Raw genomic sequence first — 7,755 nt, 5'->3', positions numbered from 1 at the left:
GTATGTCCCTCAATCGCGTCACAGGGATCCTTCTCAATTTCCTCTTGAATGCTGCAGTCAGCTTTGATTGCAAAATTCAGGGGAATAGCAGCGGAGATGAGAGGTTTCTCTGACCTCCGCCGTTATAAAGCGGGGCTGCGGCTGTGTAATACAGCCATTGCCCCGCTCCTGACATTAAGTGCGTGCGCGGTCAGCCTGAGGTGATGTGGCCGGCGCTGCACTAGTGAGCGCAGGTACTGAAGACAACATGGGGATGTTTTGTAGTGCGCCCGCCATGTTCTGTCTTCATTGCCGGCAATCATTAGTGCAGCGCTGGCCGCATTACATCATCCTGACACCGCGCACTTGTCAGGAGCGGGGCAATGACTGTATTACACAGCCGCAGCCCCGCTCTCATACATTCATGTATTGCTATACTTAGCTGAGCGGCCGCACAGCTAAGTTTCGAAATACATGAAATAACGGTATCGAACCGTTTGGGGATGCACGGTATCGAAACAGTATTGAAGTTTCGATGCGTCGTGCACCCCTACTATCCAGTGACGTCATCCGGCCATCATCCTGTCCCAGTGTTTTATAGGCTACAGGCCAGTAGCCTAGTGAATGGCAGAGCAGGGAGCAGCCTCTGCCATAGTATTCATTGTATCTGTGTCCTGAGGACGCAGATACAATTGAGTATGGCAGTCGCCAGCTCAAGTTGCTGGGACACGGTCCGGGACAGTATTTTACAGGAATTGTCTCAGAAAATTCGGGACTAGAGGATCCGCAGCATAAACCCAATCATCACACTTGTGGTTTCTGACGTGGATGTGCAGTGTAATGTGCCGCGGGCCTGCACTAGGATTAGGCACATACAATGAAGCTAATCCAAATAGCGCCAATCCGCTCAAATAAGTGGCATGCAATTTATTTTTTGAGCTGAAAATTTCCACAACGCGCCGGCGGCCTCGCGGATTTCCCATTGACTGAAAAATAGGAGGAAGATTGTTAGAAGATTTTGGCGCAGTAGTCACGTGAAATCCCGAACACGGGCCCAGCCACTATAGTTGTGGGCACTGTATGAGTTATCAGTACGTGGCACTGTAATGTGGGCAGTGTATGGTGGTACATTGTAGCCACTGAGTATTGGCATTGTAGCACATTACGTGGTCACAATATGGCGGTATGGCACACATATATAGAGAATATATAATCGCACAGAACTTTTCTTGGTTGTCGCCTTGATAACAAGTGAATATGAAAAGATTATGAGCGCTCCTTACATGCGGGTACATGCCGCCAGCAGCGCTGCACACAACCCAGGGATAGTTGTTTTTCGGCCTGCTCCTTTGTAGATTCCGCCTATTACTTCCAGGGGGAGGGGAAGAGGAGGCCGAGCTCACTGCGCATGACAACGGCTGCTTCCAGGCTGATAGAGGTGGAAGAAGAGGAGATTCTCAGGCAGTAGCAGAGGCCGCTGTGCCCGCTCTATGCTGTGGTGTGTAAGACATATCCGTGCCAGTCTGGCGTGTCCTTCGGTCGTGGTTATAAAGAAGTCGCACTCTGCCCTGTCACTGAGGCGATGACGTTATGACTAGAAGCATGGTAGGGTTGTACTGTGTGCCCGGTGCCAGCTCGTGGTGCCCTGTGATATACTAGAGCTCTGCTTGTGTTGCCCCTTTAGTTGTGCCACCTGTATGCCCCTGCCTAAATAAGCGCCCCCTCATCCACTGTGTTTGGTCTTTTCCAGATGAGTAGTGCTTAAATAACTGGACACCATTTTTATCTACAACTGTTTACATGAGGGTCCAGCAATCTCACATCCTAGAGATGATATACCATTAGTCACTTGAAAAGACCTCTGTTTAAAGGGGTATTCCAGCCTCCGGAAATATTCACCTATCCACTTGATAGGTAAAAAATACTACGGCCGACAGCTGGGACCCCCATCTTACGCTTCCTCTGCTGTAACTACCACAGAAACGGTAACGAAGTGCAGAGATTGTGAATAGACATCCCGTGGAATGTCTATTCACTGTCTAAACACTTCAGTATCGTTAATGTGTTAGTATAAGACAGCACATACTGATCTAAAAGGATCCCTGTGCGCTGACTAAATGAATGGAGAGGAGTGCAGGACGCTGATTGGTCAGCGTCATACACTCCCCTGTACAACGCCCACTTGGTCTAAAGTAAAAACACGCCCACTTGGGGTTTAAAGAGGATCTGTAACCAGATTTTGCAACCCCTATCTGCTATTGCAGCAGATAGGCGCTGCAATGTAGATTACAGTAACGTTTTTATTTTTTAAAAACGAGCATTTTTGGCCAAGTTATGACCATGTTCGTATTTATGCAAATGAGGCTTGCAAAAGTACAACTTTTACTTTTAAACACGCCCACTTGTACTTTTGCAAGCCTCATTTGCATAAATACGAAAATGGTCATAACTTGGCCAAAAATGCTCGTTTTAAAAAAATAAAAACGTTACTGTAATCTACATTGCAGCGCCTATCTGCTGCAATAGCAGATAGGGGTTGCAAAATCTGGTGACAGAGCCTCTTTAAGAAACTAATTAGCATAAATCTAAAATCACTAATAAAGTGGTAAGCGACTTGATAGGTAAGCGACTATCAAGTCGCTTACCTATCAAGTCGCTTATTACTACAATACCACCATTTTGTTGCAATAAAACTTAAATATAGTTTGCATCTTGATCTCTTTTGTACTTTTGTGTGTGCTGGGGTTATATTGCTGATCTTTTATTCTTTGCCGGGTATACGACACTTGTGACGTGGTGTATATCAACTTGTTCTGTTGTAACGCGCATGCGCGGCCCCTGCTGTTATCTCGAGAACAGCTGGGACCGCGAGAACAGCAGTGACAGCGCATGCGCGTTACGGGCTGTGAAGCAGAACAAGCCGATATACACCACGTGACAAGTGACGTGTCGTATAGCCGGCAAAGAATTCAAGATCAACAAAGCGGCAGAGCCGGTGCAGAGAGTGACGTCACCCGTCAAGTACCCCACGGCAGGATCTGGAAACGGGGCCACTTTGGAAAATGTAAGTATGTTACATATGTATTTACATTTATAAATTACATGCATTAAAGGGGTTTTTGAAAATATGATGGTATCTCGGACAACCCCTTTAAGTGTTGACCTTTTTTTTCAAGACTTCTGCAATTCGCCCTGGCATGCTGGATTTCAACTTCTGGGGCAAATCCTGACTGATGACCCATTCTTGCCTAACCAGTGCTTGGAGTTTATCACAAGTTCTGTGTTTTTGTTTGTCCACTTGCTTTTTGAGGATTCACCACAGGTTCTTAATGGGGTTGAGATCTGGAGAGTTTCCTGACCATGGCTCCAAAATGTCAATGTTTTCTTCACTGAGCCACTTAGTTATCACTTTTGCCTTGTGACGTGGTGCTCCGTCATGCTGGAAAAAGCGTTGTTCATCACCAAATCGCTCCTGGATCGTTGGGAGAAGTTGCTCTTGGAGGATGTTTAGATACCATTATTTATATATGGAAGTGTTCTTAGCCAAAATTGTGAGTGGGCCCACTGCCTTGGATAAAAAGAAACCCCACACATGAATGGTTTTAGGAGGCTTTATTGTTGGCATGACCCAGGACTCATGGTAGCACTCCTTTTTTCTTCTCCGGACAATCATTCTTCCAGATGTCCCAATCAGTATGATGGGGGCTTCATCAGAGAAAATAACTTTACCCCAGTCCTCTGCAGTCCAATCCCTGTACTTCCTGCAGAATGTCAGTCTGTCCTTGATGTTTTTCTTGGAGAGAAGTGGCTTCTTTGCTGCCTTTCTTGACACCAGGCCTGCCTCAAAAAACCTTCGCCTCACTGTGCGTGCAGATGCACTGACAGTTGCCTGCTGCCATTCCTGAGCAAACCCTGCACTGGTGTTGAACCGATCCTGTAGCTAAATCTTCTTTAGGAGACTGTCCTGGCACTTGGTGGACTTTCTTGGGCGCCCTGAAGCCTTTTTCACAGCAATTGAATGTCACTCCTTGAAGTTCTTGGTGATTCCAAAAAAGGTTGATTTAAGGGCAATCTTACAAGCAGCAATGTCCTTGCCTGTAAAGCCCTTTTAATGCAAAGCAATGATGACAGCACGTGTTTTCTTGGAGGTAACCATGGTTAACAGAAGAAAATGATTTCATTCACCATCCCCCTTTTAAAGCAACTTGTTAATGCAAATTGCCACTATAAAAATTGAAGCAGCAAACTTTGAAAACCAAAATTTTGTCACTCTCAAAGCTTTTTAGAAACTATCAGGCAGCACTCTTGAGAGATAGCGTCAGGGATGGGTGCCAGACCCCGAGTTAAACCCCCAGCAACCCCTCCACCTCGTCTCCCCCTCCCCGTAGTGTACGGCCACCTCGTCTCCTCCTCTGTTGTGTACGGCCACCTCGTCTCCTCTTTGGCGTGCTGTATCAGACATTTATGGTATACTAATAGCCGATAAATGTCTCAGATGGGAATACCAGTTTAAGGTTATGTCCACACGTAGTGTAATCACTTCGGATTTTCTGCAACCGATTTCATTGCGGAAAATCTGCAGTGTAGTACAGTAGCAGCAGAGTGGATCAGATTTGAGCAAATTTCATCCACACGCGTATGTGTAAAAAATCCGCAAAAAAACTTTCATAAATTGTCGTGCTTTTTTTATTTTTTTTAATCTGCAGAATGTCAATTTATGCTTTGGAATTGCTGCTTTTCTGTTGCAGTTCTTCCCCCATTAAACTTAATGGGGAGGTAAAACCCGCAGCAAATAGCAGAAGTTGCGTTTTTTGCGGCAGATTCCGCCACAAAAATCACAACTCACAACTTTTTTTCCTAACCTGCTGGTTTCTGCAGCGGACGTTCCAGCCGAATAACTGAACCTCAATTTGGTGTGTTTTTTTCGAACGGAGTTCCCTGTGGGGACCCGGGCGTATACGTTGTGTACTTTTATGTAGCGTAACCGCCCTGTGTGAACATGGCCTAAAGGAGCAATGTGGGTAAAAACTAATGGTCATGGTCTTCACAAGGCATAACACCGTAACCATTTTGCTAGCTTTCTCCTTTTATTATGCTTAATGGAACTCCTACAGCCCCAGAGTTTACCCCATAACCGTGCGAGCCACACAGTCAAAAGACAGCTGTGTCTTTCTGAACTCTCAGGACACAGACAAGGCAGGGGGCCGCACAGAACAGCATCGCGGGCTGCAGTTAATACACCCCTGCTTTAAACAGATAATATAAAGTTAATGGGGCTATTCGGTTTCTAAAAACTCTGGTTATGGCTGCGAATTACATAAGTTCTTGCCTATCCTGTCTCCCGGCGATCAAGCGCTGACCCTGGCGGCACTCCCAGTGTTTGTTTACATACACGTATCATGTGACCACTGCAGCCAATCCGAGTGCTCTGCAGGGCTCATCGCTGACTAATCGTATTTCTGGCATGATGGCAGTAATACACCACGTTACCGCTGAGCCCTCTAAACATTTACAGAACACTGATAACCTCCACCTATATGGGAGGGTGGAGGAAACTGTTCTAAGAAGTGCACCCCTCAAGTAGATGGGGAAATTTAGAAGTGAAAGGGCTGCTGTAAAGGAGACCAATCCAAATGTTGTTCTGATAAATTTAAATCTAACTCGTCATTCTAGTGAAGGGTCCATGCAAACCAATGAGTGTCCCTGAAATGTTGTCATATTTCCTATAACAGAAATCTGCAGTGCCAAAGGGATATAAATCGGTGATCAAGATCAGATGTCATTAATGAATCTATGACATATCAGGAGATTATTCTGACTGCATTTCCCATTTTTAAAAAGTGCAGTGGGTCCGGCTTCTCTTACCTCCGGGCACTAACTTTTATCACCGGAGGAAGCCACATCTAACTATACGTTTCCCCTGCAGCGGCCACTGCTAGGGAAGTGTAGCATTACACGCGGCCCATTCAAATGGTCATATGCTCGTCTCCTATGATGTCCATATGTCCTAATAGGGCATATGGATGGGGGTAGTCCTCATGACACAACCCCATTAGGGTCACACTCGACAATAATGGAAGGACAATGAATGTATGGAATAATATATTGCCATTGTTCCTGTGTCACTAGTGTATTGACTCTTTTCCTTCTTTTCTTCGTTTCTGCATTTTTAGCTGCGTCTTCCATATCTGAATGCATTACAAAAGTTGTCATCACTAGAAAACTGCAGAAGCTCTGACAGTGTAAAACAGGGATCAGCGAACAATATGAAGGATTTCCAGCTTATGTATCTCCCTTTTCTGCCTCACTGCAAATATACTGGGTAAGGATTTGCTGGTGGCTTGAATTTAGAGCACAGTAAGTCTACGTTCAGATGTGGCGGATTTGGTGCAGATTCCACACCAAAACAACTTTTTAAAACTCCATTGACATGTAGCAAATATCCACTGCTGATTTCAACCTTTGCAATGCAAACTCCTGCAGAACTCACCCTAATGTGGCATAAAACGAGAGAAAATAAAGAATAGACTTAAAGACAGGTAATCATGGTTTCTCCTTTTATATGGGTATTCCAACCAATGCATCTACTGGATAGGTGATAAATGCTAGAGCGGTGGGGGTCCGACCAGTGGGTTGGGAGTCCCTGTACCCTCTATCCGCAAGACGGCGGCTAGAAGAAATTTGAATGGATCGGCAGCTGCTGTGGTCGGCTATTTTCTTCAGCCCCATAAACTTTAAATGGAGCGGCACTGCGCATGCCCGGCCGCGCCTCTATTCATACTCCTAGCTGCTGTCTTGTGGCTGGGGGAGAACGGGCACCCCCGTTCCGGAAATCTGTGGCGGATCCCCACCAATTTGGCATTTATCACCTATCCTCAAGTAGATAGGTGAAAAATGCTATAGACTGGAATACCCCTTTAAGTCTGCAGAAGCAGTGAGCTGTGTTATAAGCTCATTGTTGCCTTACATTGTAGTGAGTGAGCGCTCTAGAAAAGTAATAGATTAGTTTGATATTTTCCACCACTTGCATTATTACGTACCAGGGGACCCTTGTTGCTTCATGGCATCATCAGTGCCTGCACTTAGTGTTCTGGACCTTCTGGTTATCTGTAATATCTAGAAGGGGTTATATCTTTATTGAAATATCTTACACTACTCCGTGCAGGAGGTCTTGGTGTCTGGAGTATTCAGAGGGAAGGTCCTAGGTATCCACATCACTTCATCTATTCACGCAATTCACTTTAGAAAATTGTGAGGAATTGAAATGCATCGGACGCATCCTTTGTAACTAGTATTCCCTGCTGCCTGTAGCGATCCGGGGACAGTGCAATATCATGAAGAATATACAATCACTATTCAGTATACATATACATGCCAGGGCCTACGTTACTACCTATAGGCACATGGAATGATGTGTTGGGCATTGGCATCACTGGTTTAGCAATGACAACCCCCACACGTTCATAAAAGTCCTGGAATAGTAATTTAGGCCCAGGCATGTAAATCGAATAGTGACTTTATACTCTTCAGATTGAAACAAAGAACCCTGAAGCCCGCAGAGAAAAATTACGATTATTCAGTAACAAATGACCCTGGCCACAGTGCCGGACTATCAGGTCTATCCTATTTGTGCGGAATGCTGGTTTATGAGGATTTCCAGGTCACCAGATGTAAGTTGTACTATTCATATATAGAGAATAAAGAATAGTCCTGTGTATGTATAACACAAACATGTTCTTGTATAGCGGGCAGACATGTAGTGCCATTTTAAAGAAG

The 7,755-nt window shown here is 45.2% G+C and overlaps 1 protein-coding gene across 3 annotated transcripts in view; it reads left to right on the top strand.

Annotated features, from left to right (window-relative positions):
- Nucleotides 1-1,365: 1,365 nt before the first annotated feature.
- ERCC4 (ERCC excision repair 4, endonuclease catalytic subunit) overlaps nucleotides 1,366-7,755 on the top strand; it is a 53,329-nt gene continuing 46,939 nt past the window's right edge. Inside the window, exons 1-2 of one of the 3 annotated variants that reach the window (XM_075830131.1) lie at nucleotides 1,366-1,477; nucleotides 6,153-6,301. The gene's annotated coding sequence lies outside the window, so the exon portion shown is untranslated. Of the gene's footprint in view, nucleotides 1,585-6,152; nucleotides 6,302-7,755 lie in introns of all 3 variants that reach the window. The other 2 variants (XM_075830132.1, XM_075830133.1) reach the window with 2 other exon arrangements.

This window comes from Rhinoderma darwinii, chromosome 6 (assembly GCF_050947455.1).
Source record: "Rhinoderma darwinii isolate aRhiDar2 chromosome 6, aRhiDar2.hap1, whole genome shotgun sequence".
In the NCBI taxonomy this organism is placed as follows: Eukaryota; Metazoa; Chordata; class Amphibia; order Anura; family Rhinodermatidae; genus Rhinoderma; species Rhinoderma darwinii.
The sequence above is the reverse complement of the archived record's forward strand: the minus strand, read 5'-3'. Positions and strand labels throughout refer to the sequence as shown.